Consider the following 13928-nt stretch of genomic DNA (forward strand, 5'->3'; position numbering starts at 1 on the left):
AACCTGGAGGCTGCAAGGCCCCATTCTCTTTCTGGGGGTTCACCTGGTCACTGCAAGGCCCCGATCGCTTTCCTGGGGTTGATGTGAGCTCCAAAAGTCCCCTTAGGCATGCTTGGGGTTGGCCTGGTGTCTGCAGGGCCCCATTTGCTTGCAGCGGTTTGACCTGGTGGCTTCAAGGCCACATTCTCTTGCCTGGGGTTGACCTGGTGCATGCAAGGCCCCATTCGCTGGCATGACGTTGACCTAGTGTCTACAAGGCCCCGTAGGCTTCCCTGAGTTACACCTGGTGGCTGTAAGGTCCCATTCGCTTGCAGGGGGTTGACCTGGTGGCTCTATTGGCCTCATTCGCTTACCTGGGGTTGACCTGGTGGCTGCAAGTCCCATTCGCTTGCAGGGGGTTGACCTGGTGGCTCTATGGCCTCATTCGCTTACGTAGGGTTGACCTGGTGGCTGCAAGCCCATTCGCTTGCCTGGGGTTGACCTGGTGGTTGCTAGGCCCCTTTCGCTTGCCTGGGGTGGAAGTGGTGGCTGCAAGGCCCCATTACACTTACCTGGCGTTTACCTGGTCGCTGCAGGAACCCATAGGCTAGCAGGGGGTTTACGTAGTGGCTTCAAAGCCCCATTAGCTTGCATTGGGTTGACCTGGCGTCTGCAAGGCCCCATTCACTTACCTGGGGTTGACCTGGTGCATGCACGGCCCCATTCGCTTGCCTGGGGTTGACCTGGTGGCTGCAAGGCCCCATTCACTTATCTGGGGTTCACCTGGTGGGTGCAGGGCCCCATAGGCTTGCAGGGGGTTGACCTGGTCCATGCAAGGCCCCATTCACTTGCCTGGGGTTAACGTGGTGGCTGCAAGGCCCCATTTGCTTACCTGGGGTAGTCCTGGTGGCTGCTAGGCCCCATTCGCTAGCCTGGGGTTAACCTGGTGTCTGCAAAGCCCCATTCATTTGCATTGGGTTAACCTGGTGTCTGCAAGGCCCGTACCTTGTGACGTGGTGGCTTGAAGGGCCCACTCACTTGCATTGGGTTGACCTGGTGTCTGCAAGGCCCCATTCCCTTACCTGGGGTTAACCTGGGGGCTGCAAGGCCCCATTCTCTTTCCAGGCGTTGACCTGGTCACTGCAAGGCCCCATTCTCTTCCCTGGGGTTGACGTGTTCTGCAAAAAGTCCCCTTAGGCATGCCTGCTGTTGACCTGGTGGATGCAAAGCCCTATTCACTTGCATTTGTTTGACCTGGTGTCTGCAAGGCCCCGTAGGCTTGTCTGTGGTTGACCTGGAGGCTGCAAGGCCCCATTCACTTGCCTGGGGTGGACCTGGTGGCTGACCGGCCCCATAGGCTTGCAGGGGGTTGACGTGGTCGATGCAAGGCCCCATTCGCTTACCTGGGGTTGACCTGGGGGCTGAAAGGCCCCATTCACTTACCTAGGGTAGACCTGGTTGCTGCAAGGCCCCATTCGCTTTCCTGGGGTTAACCTGGAGGCTGCAAGGCCCCATTCTCTTTCTGGGGGTTCACCTGGTCACTGCAAGGCCCCGATCGCTTTCCTGGGGTTGATGTGAGCTCCAAAAGTCCCCTTAGGCATGCTTGGGGTTGGCCTGGTGTCTGCAGGGCCCCATTTGCTTGCAGCGGTTTGACCTGGTGGCTTCAAGGCCACATTCTCTTGCCTGGGGTTGACCTGGTGCATGCAAGGCCCCATTCGCTGGCATGACGTTGACCTAGTGTCTACAAGGCCCCGTAGGCTTCCCTGAGTTACACCTGGTGGCTGTAAGGTCCCATTCGCTTGCAGGGGGTTGACCTGGTAGCTCTATTGGCCTCATTCGCTTACCTGGGGTTGACCTGGTGGCTGCAAGTCCCATTCGCTTGCAGGGGGTTGACCTGGTGGCTCTATGGCCTCATTCGCTTACGTAGGGTTGACCTGGTGGCTGCAAGCCCATTCGCTTGCCTGGGGTTGACCTGGTGGTTGCTAGGCCCCTTTCGCTTGCCTGGGGTGGAAGTGGTGGCTGCAAGGCCCCATTACACTTACCTGGCGTTTACCTGGTCGCTGCAGGAACCCATAGGCTAGCAGGGGGTTTACGTAGTGGCTTCAAAGCCCCATTAGCTTGCATTGGGTTGACCTGGCGTCTGCAAGGCCCCATTCGCTTACCTAGGGTTGCCCTGGTGGCTGCAAGGCCACATTCGCTTACCTGGGTTTAACCTGATGGCAGCAAGGCCCCATTCCCTTACCTGGGCTTCACCTGGTGGCTTCAGGGCCCCATAGTCTTGCCGGGTGTTGACCTGGTTGATGCAAGGCCCCATTCGCTTACCTGGGGTTGACCTGGTAGCTGCAAGGCCCCATTCTCTTGCCTGGGGTTAACCTGGTGACTGCAAGGCCCCATTCCCTTGCATTGGGTTGACCTGGTTGTTGCAAGGCCCCGTAGGCTTGCCTGAGTTACACCTGGTGGCTGTAAGGCCATATTCACTTCCCTGGGGTTGACCAGCTGGCTTCAAGGCCGCATTCACATGCAGGGTTTGACCTCGTGGCTGAAAGGCCCCATTCGCTTACCAGGGGGTAACATGGTGGCTGGAAGGCCCCATTCGCTTACCTAGGGTTCACGTGGTCGATCCAATGTCCCATTCGCATCCATTGGGTTGACCTGGTGTCTGCAGGGCCCCATTCACTTACCTGGGGTTCACCTGGTTGCTGAATGGCCCCATAGGCCTGCAGGGGCTTGACCTTGTCGATGGAAGGCCCCATTCGCTTTCCTGGGGTTGACCTGGTGGCTGCAAGGCCCCTTTCACTTTCCTGGGGTTAACCTGATGGCTGCAAGGCCCCCTTCACTTGCCTGGGGTTGACCTGGTGGCTGCAATGCCCCATTCGCTTTCCTGGGGTTGACCTGGTGGCTGCAAGGCCCCTTTCACTTTCCTGGGGTTAACCTGATGGCTGCAAGGCCCCCTTCACTTGCCTGGGGTTGACCTGGTGGCTGCAAGGCCCCATTCGCTTGCAGGGGGTTGACCTGGTGGCTCCAAGGCAACATTCGCTTGCCTGTGGTTGACGTGGTGGCTTCAAGGCGCAATTCGCTTGCCTGGGGTGGACCTGGTGGCTGGAAGGCCCCATTACACTTACCTGGAGTTCACCTGGTCGCTGCAGGACCCCATAGGCTCGCACGGGGTTAACGTAGTGGCTTCAAGGCCCCATTAGCTTGCATTGGGTTGACCTGGTGTCTGCAAGGCCCCATTTGCTTACCTAGTGTTGACCTGGTTGCTGCAAGGCCACATTCGCTTACCTGGGGTTAACCTGGTGTCTGCAGGGCCCCATAGGCTTGCAGGGGGTTGACCTAGTAGCTGCAAGGCCAAGTTTGCTTGCCTGTGGTTGACGTGGTGGCTGCAAGGCCCCATTCACTTTACCTGGGGTTGACCTGGTGCTGGAAGGCCCCATTCACTTACCTGGGGTTCACCTGGTGTCTGCAGGGCCCCATAGGCTTGCAGGGGATTGACCTGGTGGCTGCAAGGCCCCATTCGCATACTTGCGGTTGACCTGGTGGCTGGCAGGACCCATTCGCTTGCCTGGGGTTGACCTGGTGGCTGCAAGGACCAATTCACTTGCATTGGGTTGACCTGGTGGGTGCAAGGCCCCATTCGCTTGGATTGGGTTGACTTGGTGTCTTCAAGGCCCCTTTCGCTTACCTAGGGTTCACCTGGTGGCTAGAGCTCCCCATAGGCTTCCGGGGGTTAACCTGGTGTCTGCAAGGCCCCGTAGGCTTGTCTGGGGTTGACCTGGAGGCTGCAAGGCCCCATTCACTTGCCTGGGGTTGACCTGGTGGCTGCACGGCCCAATTCATTTGCATTTTGTTGACGTGGTGTCTGGAAGGCCCCGCAGGCTTGGCTGGGGTTGGCGTGGTGCCTGCAAGACCCCATTCACTTGCCTGGGGTGGACATGGTGGCTGGAAGGCCCCATTACACTTACCTGGAGTTCACCTGGTCGCTGCAGGACCCCATAGGCTCGCAGGGGGTTAACGTAGTGGCTTCAAGGCTCCATTAGCTTGCATTGGGTTGACCTGGTGTCTGCAAGGCCCCATTTGCTTACCTAGTGTTGACCTGGTTGCTGCAAGGCCACATTCGCTTACCTGGGGTTAACCTGGTGGCAGCAAGGCCCCATTCCCTTACCTGGGGTTCACCTGGTGGCTGCAGGGCCCTATAGGTTTGCAGGGGGTTGACCTAGTAGCTGCAAGGCCGAATTTGCTTGCCTGTGGTTGAAGTGGTGGCTGCAAGGCCCCATTCACTTTACCTGGGGTTGACCTGGTGCTGGAAGGCCCCATTCACTTACCTGGGGTTCACATGGTGTCTGCAGGGCCCCATAGGCTTGCAGGGGGTTGACCTGGTGGCTGCAAGGCCCCATTCGCATACTTGCGGTTGACCTGGTGGCTGGCAGGACCCATTCGCTTGCCTGGGGTTGACCTGGTGGCTGCAAGGACCAATTCACTTGCATTGGGTTGACCTGGTGGCTGCAAGGCCCCATTCGCTTGGATTGGGTTGACTTGGTGTCTTCAAGGCCTCTTTCGCTTACCTAGGGTTCACCTGGTGGCTAGAGCTCCCCATAGGCTTCCGGGGGTTGACTTGGTGTCTGCAAGGCACCGTAGGCTTGCCTGAGGTACAGCTGGTGGCTGCAAGGCCCCATTCACTTTCAGGGGGTTGACCTGGTGGCTGCAAGGCCCCATTCGCTCACCTAGGGTTGACCCGGTGGCTGCAAGGCGCCATTCGCAAACCTGGGGTTGACCTGGTGGCCGCCAGGCCCCATTCGCATACCTGGGGTTGACCTGGTGGCTGCAAAGCCCCATTCCCTTGGATTGGGTTGTCCTGGTGCTCCAAGGCCCCATTCGCTTACCTGGGCTTGACCCCATTCCCTTGCCTGTGGTGGACCTGGTGGCAGCAAGGCCCACTTCGATTACCTGGGGTTCAGCAGGTGGCTGCAAGGCCCTATTCGCTATCATTGGGTTGACGTGGTGGCTGCAAGGCCACATTCGCTTTCCTGTGGTTGACCTGGTGGCTGCGAGGCCCCATTCGCTTGGGTGCGGTGGACCTGGTGCCTGCAAGGCACCATTCTCTTTCCAGGGGTTGACCTGGTCACTGCAAGGCCCCGTTCGCTTGCCTGGGGTTGACATGGGCTCCAAATGTCCTCTTAGGCATGCCTGGGCTTGACCTGGTGGCTGCAAGGCCCCATTCACTTACCTGGGGTTCACCTGGTGGCTGCAGGGCCCCATAGGCTTGCAGGGGGTTGACCTGGTGGCTGCCAGGCCCCATTCGGTTGCCTAGGGTTGAGCTGGTGGCTGCAAGGCCCCATCCGCTTGCATGGGGTTGAATTGGTGGCTGCAAGGCCGCATTCGCTTGCCTGGGTTTCACCTGGTGGCTACCAGGCCCCATTCGCTTGGCTGAGGTTGACCTGGTGGGTGCAAGGCCCCATTCGCTTGCCTGGGGTGGACCTGGTGGCTTCAAGGCCCCATTCACATAAGCCACGTTCACCTGGTGGCTGCAGGACCCCATAGGCACGCAGAGCGTTGACGCGGTGTCTTCAAGGCCCCATTCGCTTGCATTGGGTTGACCTGGTGTCTGCAAGGCCCCATTCGCTTGCTTTGGGTTGACTTGGTGTATGCAAGGACTCATTCGCTTACCTGGGGTGGACCTCGTGGCTGCAGGGCCCATAGGCGTGCAGGGTGTTGACCTGGTGCCTGCAAGGCCCCATTCTCTTGCCTGGGGTTGACGTGGTGGCTGCAAGGCCTGATTCGCTTAAATGGGGTTGACCTGGTTGATGCAAGGCCCCATTCGATTACTTGGGGTTAACCTGTTGACTCCAACGCCCCATTCGCTTGCAGGGGGTTAACCTGGTAGCTTCAAGGCGCCATACACTTGCATTGGGTTGACCTGGTGTCCGCAAGGTCCCATTTGCTTACCTGGGGTTGTCCTGGTGGCTGAAAGGCCCCATTCACTTGCCTGTGGTTGACCTGCTGGCTGCAAGGCCCCATTCGCTTCCATTGGTTTGACCTGGTGTCTGCAAGGCTCCGTAGGCTTGCTTGGGGTTGACCTGGCGTCTGAAAGTGCCCTTCCGCATACCTTGCGTTCACCTGGTGGCTGCAAGGCCACATTAGCTTGCCTGTGGTTGACCTGGTGGCTGCAAGGCCCCATTCTCTTGCCTGCGGTTGACCTGATGGCTGCAAGGACCGATTCGCTTAAATGGGGGTGACCTGGTTGATGCAAGGCCTCATTCGATTACTTGGGGTTGACCTGGTGGCTGCAAGGCCCCATTCGCTTGCAGGGGGTTAACCTGGTAGCTGCAAGGCGCCATTAGCTTGCATTGGGTTGACCTGGTGTCTGCAAGGTCCCATTTGCTTACCTGGGGTTCACCTTGTGGCTGCAACTCCCCGTTCGCTTGGCTAGCGTGGATCTGGTGGGTGCAAGACCCCATTGACATACCTGGTGTTCACCTGGTCGCTGCAGGAGCCCATAGGCTCGCAGGGGGTGACGTGGTGGCTTGAAGGGCCCACTCACTTGCATTGGGTTGACCTGGTGTCTGCAAGGCCCCATTCCCTTACCTGGGGTTAACCTGGGGGCTGCAAGGCCCCATTCTCTTTCCAGGCGTTGACCTGGTCACTGCAAGGCCCCATTCTCTTCCCTGGGGTTGACGTGTTCTGCAAAAGTCCCCTTAGGCATGCCTGCTGTTGACCTGGTGGATGCAAAGCCCTATTCACTTGCATTTGTTTGACCTGGTGTCTGCAAGGCCCCGCAGCCCTGTTTGGGGTTGACCTGGCGGCTGCAAGTCCCGATTCGCTTAAATGGGGTTGACCTGGTGGATGCAAGGCCCCATTCGCTTGTATTGGGTCGACCTGGTGGCTGCAAGGCCCCATTCGCTTACCTTGGATTGACCTGGTGGCTCTAATGCCTCATTCGCTTGCCTGGGGTTAACCTGGTGGCTGTAAGGCCCCATTCACTTGCCTGGGATTGACGTGGTGTCTGAAAGGCTCCATTCGGTTACCTGGGGGTGACCTGGTGGTTGCAAGGCTCTATTCGCTTACCTGGAGTTGACCTGGAGACTGTAAGGCCCCATTCGCTTTCATGGGGTTGACCTGGTGGCTGCAAGGCCCCATTTGCTTCCATTGGGTTGAATTGGTGGGTGCAAGGCCCCATTAGCTTGCATGGGGTTGACCTGTTGGCTGCAATGCAACATTCGCTTACCTGGGGTTCACCTGGTGGCTGCAAGGCCCCATTCATTTTCATTGGGTAGACCTCATGTCTGCAAGGCCCCGTAGGCTTGTGTGGGATTGCCCCGGTGGCTGCAAGGCCCCTTTCGATTGCCTGGGGTTAACCTGGTGGCTGCAAGGCCCCATTCGCTTGCATTGGGTTGACCTGGTGTTATCAAGGCCCCGTAGGTTTGCCTGGGTTTGACCTGGTGTCTGCAATTCCCCATTCAGTTGCCTGGGGTTGATGTGGTGGCTTAAAGGCCCCATTCGCTTACCTAGTGTTCATCTGGTGGCTGCACAGCCACATTCACTTACCTGGGGTTCACCTCTTGACTGCAAGGCCCCATTCACTTGCACTGGGTTGACCTGGTGGCTGCAAGGCCCAATTCGCTTGCATTGGGTTGAAAAGGTGTCTGCAAGGCCCCGTAGGCTTGCCTGGGGTTGACCTCATGCCTGCAAGGCCCGATTCGCTTGCATTGGGTTGACCTGGTGTCTGCAATGCCTTATCCGCTTACCTGCAGTTGACCTGGTGGCTGCAAGGCCCCATTCACTTGCAGGGGTTGACCTGGTGGCTGCAAGGCCCCATTAGCTTACCTGGGTTTGACCTGGTGTCTGCAAGGCCCCATTCGCTTGCATTGGGTTTGAGCAGGTGGCTGCAAGGCCCCATTCTCTTTCCTCGGGTTGACCTGGTGGTTGCAAGGCCCCATTCTCTTGCCTGGGGTTAACCTGGTGGCTGCAGGGCCCCGTTCGCTTGCCTCGGGTTGTCCTGGTGGCTGCAAGGCCCCATGCCCTTGGCTGCGGTTGACCTGGTTGCTACAGGGCCCAATGCGCTTGCCTGGGTTTGACCTGGTGTCTGCAAGGCCCATTCACTTGCGTTGGGTTGACTAGGTGTCTCAAAGGCCCAGTAGGCTTGCCTGGGGTTGACCTGGTGGCTGCAAGGCCCCGAAAGCTGGCTTTGGTTACACCTCGTGGCTTGAAGGCCCCTTTTGCTTACCTGGGGTTGACCTCCTGGCTGCGAGGCCCTGTAGGCTTGTCTCAGGTTGACCTGGTGCCTGCAAGGCGCCATTCACTTGCCTGGGGTTTACCTGGTGGCTGCCAGGCCCCATTCGCTTACCTAGGGTTGACGTGGTGGCTGCAAGGCCCCATTCGCTTGCATTCAGTTGACCTGGTGGCTGCAGGGCCCCATAGGCTTGCAGGGGGTTGATCTGGTGGCTGCAAGGCCCCATTCGCTTGCATTGGGTTGATCTGGGGCCTGGAAGGCCCCGTCGGCTTGCCTGGGGTAAACCTGGTGGGTGCAAGGCCCCATTCACTTGCCTGGGGTTGACTTGGTGGCTGCAAGGCCCCATTCGCTTGCATTGGGTTGACCTGGTGCCTGCAAGGCCCCGTAGGCTTTCCTGGGGTTGACTTGGTGGCTACAAGGCTCCATTCGCTTGCCTGGGTATCACCTGGTGGCTGCAAGGCCCCATGTGGTTGACTGGGGTTGACCTGGTGGCTGCAAGGACCCATGCGGTTGCCATTGGTTGACCTGTTGTCTGCAAGGCCTCATGTATTTGCCTGGGGTTGATCTGGCGGCCAGAAGGCCCCATTTACTTACCTGGGGTTCACCTGGTGGCTCCAAGGCCCCATACGCTTGCATTGGGTTGAGCTGGTATCTGGAAGACCCCATTGGCTTATCTGGGGTTTACCTAGTGGCTACAAGGCCCCATTCGCTTACCTGGGGTGTACCTGGTGGCTGCAGGTCCCCATAGGCTTACAGGGGGTCGACCTTGTGGCTGCAAGCCCCCGTCGCATACCTGGGGTTGACCTGGTGGCTGACAGGTCCCATTCGCTTACCTGCGGATAACGTGGTGCCTGCAAGGCCCCATTTGCTTTGATTGGGTTTACCTGGCGGCTGCCAGGCCCCATGCGCTTGGCTGCGGTTGACCTGGTGGCTGCAAGTCCCCATTCGCTTCTCGGGTTGACCTGGTGGCTGCAATGTCCCATTCAGTTACCTGGGGTTCACCTGGGGGCTTCAAGGCCCCATTCGCTTGCCCGGCATTGCCTTGGTCGCTGCAACACCCCATTCGCTTACCTGGGGTTGACCTGGTGGCTGCAAGGCCCCATTCACTTTCCTGGGGTTGAACGTGGGCTCCAAAAGTCCCCTTAGGCATGACTGGGGTTGACCTTGTGGATGCAGGGCCCTAAAGGCTTACAGGGGTTTGAACTGGCGACTGCAAGGCCACATTCGCTTGCCTGGGGTTGACCAGATGGCTGCAAGGCCCCATTCGCTTACCTGGGGTTGACCTGGTGTCTGCAAGGCCCCATTCGCTTTCCTGATTTTAACCTGCTGGCTGTAAGGCCCCATTCACCTGCCTGGGGTTGATCTAGTGTATGCAAGGACCCATTCACTTGCCTGGGGTTGACCTGGTGGCTGCAAGGCCCCATTTTCTTTCCGGGGGATGACCTCGTCACTGCAAGGCCGCATTCGCTTGCCTGGTGTTGACCTGGTGGCTGTAATGCCCCATTCGCTTGCACTGGTTTGACCTGGAGTCTGCAAGGTCCCATTTGTTTACCTGGGGTTGACCTGGTGGCTGAAAGGCCCCATTCGCTTGCCTGTGGTTGACCTGCTGGCTGCAAGGCCCCATTCGCTTCCATTGGTTTGACCTGGTGTCTGCAAGGCTCCGTAGGCTTGCTTGGGGTTGACCTGGCGTCTGAAAGTCCCCTTCCGCATACCTTGGGTTCACCTGGTGGCTGCAAGGCCACATTAGCTTGCCTGTGGTTGACCTGGTGGCTGCAAGGCCCCATTCACTTGCAGGGGTTGACCTGGTGGCTGCAAGGCCCCATTAGCTTACCCGCAGGTTTGACCTGGTGTCTGCAAGGCCCCATTCGCTTGCATTGGGTTTGAGCAGGTGGCTGCAAGGCCCCATTCTCTTTCCTCGGGTTGACCTGGTGGTTGCAAGGCCCCATTCTCTTGCCTGGGGTTAACCTGGTGGCTGCAGGGCCCCGTTCGCTTGCCTCGGGTTGTCCTGGTGGCTGCAAGGCCCCATGCCCTTGGCTGCGGTTGACCTGGTTGCTACAGGGCCCAATGCGCTTGCCTGGGTTTGACCTGGTGTCTGCAAGGCCCATTCACTTGCGTTGGGTTGACTAGGTGTCTCAAAGGCCCAGTAGGCTTGCCTGGGGTTGACCTGGTGGCTGCAAGGCCCCGAAAGCTGGCTTTGGTTACACCTCGTGGCTTGAAGGCCCCTTTTGCTTACCTGGGGTTGACCTCCTGGCTGCGAGGCCCTGTAGGCTTGTCTCAGGTTGACCTGGTGCCTGCAAGGCGCCATTCACTTGCCTGGGGTTTACCTGGTGGCTGCCAGGCCCCATTCGCTTACCTAGGGTTGACGTGGTGGCTGCAAGGCCCCATTCGCTTGCATTCAGTTGACCTGGTGGCTGCAGGGCCCCATAGGCTTGCAGGGGGTTGATCTGGTGGCTGCAAGGCCCCATTCGCTTGCATTGGGTTGATCTGGGGCCTGGAAGGCCCCGTCGGCTTGCCTGGGGTAAACCTGGTGGGTGCAAGGCCCCATTCACTTGCCTGGGGTTGACTTGGTGGCTGCAAGGCCCCATTCGCTTGCATTGGGTTGACCTGGTGCCTGCAAGGCCCCGTAGGCTTTCCTGGGGTTGACTTGGTGGCTACAAGGCTCCATTCGCTTGCCTGGGTATCACCTGGTGGCTGCAAGGCCCCATGTGGTTGACTGGGGTTGACCTGGTGGCTGCAAGGACCCATGCGGTTGCCATTGGTTGACCTGTTGTCTGCAAGGCCTCATGTATTTGCCTGGGGTTGATCTGGCGGCCAGAAGGCCCCATTTACTTACCTGGGGTTCACCTGGTGGCTCCAAGGCCCCATACGCTTGCATTGGGTTGAGCTGGTATCTGGAAGACCCCATTGGCTTATCTGGGGTTTACCTAGTGGCTACAAGGCCCCATTCGCTTACCTGGGGTGTACCTGGTGGCTGCAGGTCCCCATAGGCTTACAGGGGGTCGACCTTGTGGCTGCAAGCCCCCGTCGCATACCTGGGGTTGACCTGGTGGCTGACAGGCCCCATTCGCTTACCTGCAGATAACGTGGTGCCTGCAAGGCCCCATTTGCTTTGATTGGGTTTACCTGGCGGCTGCAAGGCCCCATTCGCTTCTCGGGTTGACCTGGTGGCTGCAATGTCCCATTCAGTTACCTGGGGTTCACCTGGGGGCTTCAAGGCCCCATTCGCTTGCCCGGCATTGCCTTGGTCGCTGCAACACCCCATTCGCTTACCTGGGGTTGACCTGGTGGCTGCAAGGCCCCATTCACTTTCCTGGGGTTGAACGTGGGCTCCAAAAGTCCCCTTAGGCATGACTGGGGTTGACCTTGTGGATGCAGGGCCCTATAGGCTTACAGGGGTTCGAACTGGCGACTGCAAGGCCACATTCGCTTGCCTGGGGTTGACCAGATGGCTGCAAGGCCCCATTCGCTTACCTGGGGTTGACCTGGTGTCTGCAAGGCCCCATTCGCTTTCCTGGTTTTAACCTGCTGGCTGTAAGGCCCCATTCACCTGCCTGGGGTTGACCTAGTGTATGCAAGGACCCATTCACTTGCCTGGGGTTGACCTGGTGGCTGCAAGGCCCCATTTTCTTTCCGGGGGATGACCTCGTCACTGCAAGGCCGCATTCGCTTGCCTGGTGTTGACCTGGTGGCTGTAATGCCCCATTCACTTGCAGTGGTTTGACCTGGAGTCTGCAAGCCTCCGTAGGCTTGCTTGGTGTTGACCTGGTGGCTAGAAGGCTCCTATTCGCTTGCCTGGGGTTGACCCGTGTCTGCAAGGCCCCATTCGTTTGCTGGGGGTTGATCTGGTGGCTGCAAGGTCCCATTCACTTATCTGGTGTTCACCTGGTGGATGCAGGACCCCATAGGCTTTCAGGGGGTTGACCTGGTGGCAGCAAGGCCCCATTCGCTTGCCTGGGGTTGATCTGGTGGCTTGAAGGTCCCATTCACTTACATGGGGTTAAACTGGTGGCTGAAAGGCCACATTCATTTGCCAGGGGTTGGTCTGGTGGATGCAAGGCAACATGCACTCTCTTGGGGTTGATGTGGGCTCCAAAAGTCCCGTTAGGCATGGCAGGGTTTGACATGGTGGCTGCAGGGCCCCATTCTCTTTCCGGGGGTTGACCTGGGGACTGCAAGGCCCATTCGCTAGCCTGGGTTTGACGTGGGCTCCAAAAGTCCTCTTATGAATGCCTGGGATTGACCTGGTGGCTGCAAGGCCCCATTCACTTACCTGGGGTTCATCTGGTGGCTGCAGGGCCCCATAGGCTTGCAGGGTGTTGACCTGGTGGCTGCAAGGCCCCATTCACTTGCCTGGGGTTGACCTGGTGGCTGCAAGGCCCCATTCACTTGCCGGGGGTTAACCTGGTGGCTGCAACGCTAGATTCACTTGCCTCGGGTGGATCTGTTGGCTGCACGGCCCCATTCTCTTGCCTGAGGTTAACCTGGTGGCTGCAGGTCCCATAGGCTTCCAGGGGGTTGACCTGGTTGCTGCAAGGCCCCATTTGCTTACCTGGGGTTGACCTGGTGGCTTCAAGGCCTCATTCACTTGCCTGGGGTTAACCTGGTGGTTGCAAGGCCCTATTCACTTGCTTGGGGATGACCTGGTGGATGCAAGGGCCCATTCGCTTGCATTAGGATGACCTGGTGTCTGAAAGGCCCCATCCGCTTACCTGGGCTTGACCTGGTGTCTGCAAGGCCCCATTCGCTTACCTAGTGTTCATCTGGTGGCTTCACGGCCACATTCACTTACCTGGGGTTCACCTCTTGACTGCAAGGCCCCATTCACTTGCATTGGGTTGTCCTGGTGGCTGCAAGGCCCAATTCGCTTGCATTGGGTTGACCTGGTGGCTGCAAAGCCCCGTAGGCTTGCGTGGGGTTGACCTCATGCCTGCAAGGCCCCATTTGCCTGCATTGGGTTGACCTGGGGTCTGCAATGACTTATCAGCTTACCTGCAGTTGACTGGTGGCTGCAAGGCCCCATTCACTTGCAGGGGTTGACCTGGTGGCTGCAAGGCCCCATTCGCTTGCCTGGTGTTGACCTGGTGTCTGCAAGGCCCCATTCGCTTGCATTGGGTTGATCTGGGGCCTGGAAGGCCCCGTCGGCTTGCCTGGGGTAAACCTGGTGGGTGCAAGGCCCCATTCACTTGCCTGGGGTTGACTTGGTGGCTGCAAGGCCCCATTCGCTTGCATTGGGTTGACCTGGTGCCTGCAAGGCCCCGTAGGCTTTCCTGGGGTTGACTTGGTGGCTACAAGGCTCCATTCGCTTGCCTGGGTATCACCTGGTGGCTGCAAGGCCCCATGTGGTTGACTGGGGTTGACCTGGTGGCTGCAAGGACCCATGCGGTTGCCATTGGTTGACCTGTTGTCTGCAAGGCCTCATGCACTTGCCTGGGGTTGATCTGGTGGCTGCAAGGCCCCATTTACTTACCTGGGGTTCACCTGGTGGCTCCAAGGCCCCATAGGGTTGCATGGGGTAGACCTAGTGGCTTCAAGGCCCCATACGCTTGCATTGGGTTGATTTGGTATCTGGAAGACCCCTGTGAGGGCGCCGGGACCCCGCGGGGCCCGGCCCAAGAGACCAACCCCGGAGTTCCACCCCGTTTCCGGGCCAGGACCCGGAAACCCGGCGGGGAACTTAATGTTTTCCGGAACCTGAACCGCGCCGGCGCGAGACCGGCGCGGA

This window comes from Crocodylus siamensis, chromosome 13, assembly GCF_052110815.1.
Source record: "Crocodylus siamensis isolate JL-2025a chromosome 13, ASM5211081v1, whole genome shotgun sequence".
NCBI classification, from domain to species: Eukaryota; Metazoa; Chordata; order Crocodylia; family Crocodylidae; genus Crocodylus; species Crocodylus siamensis.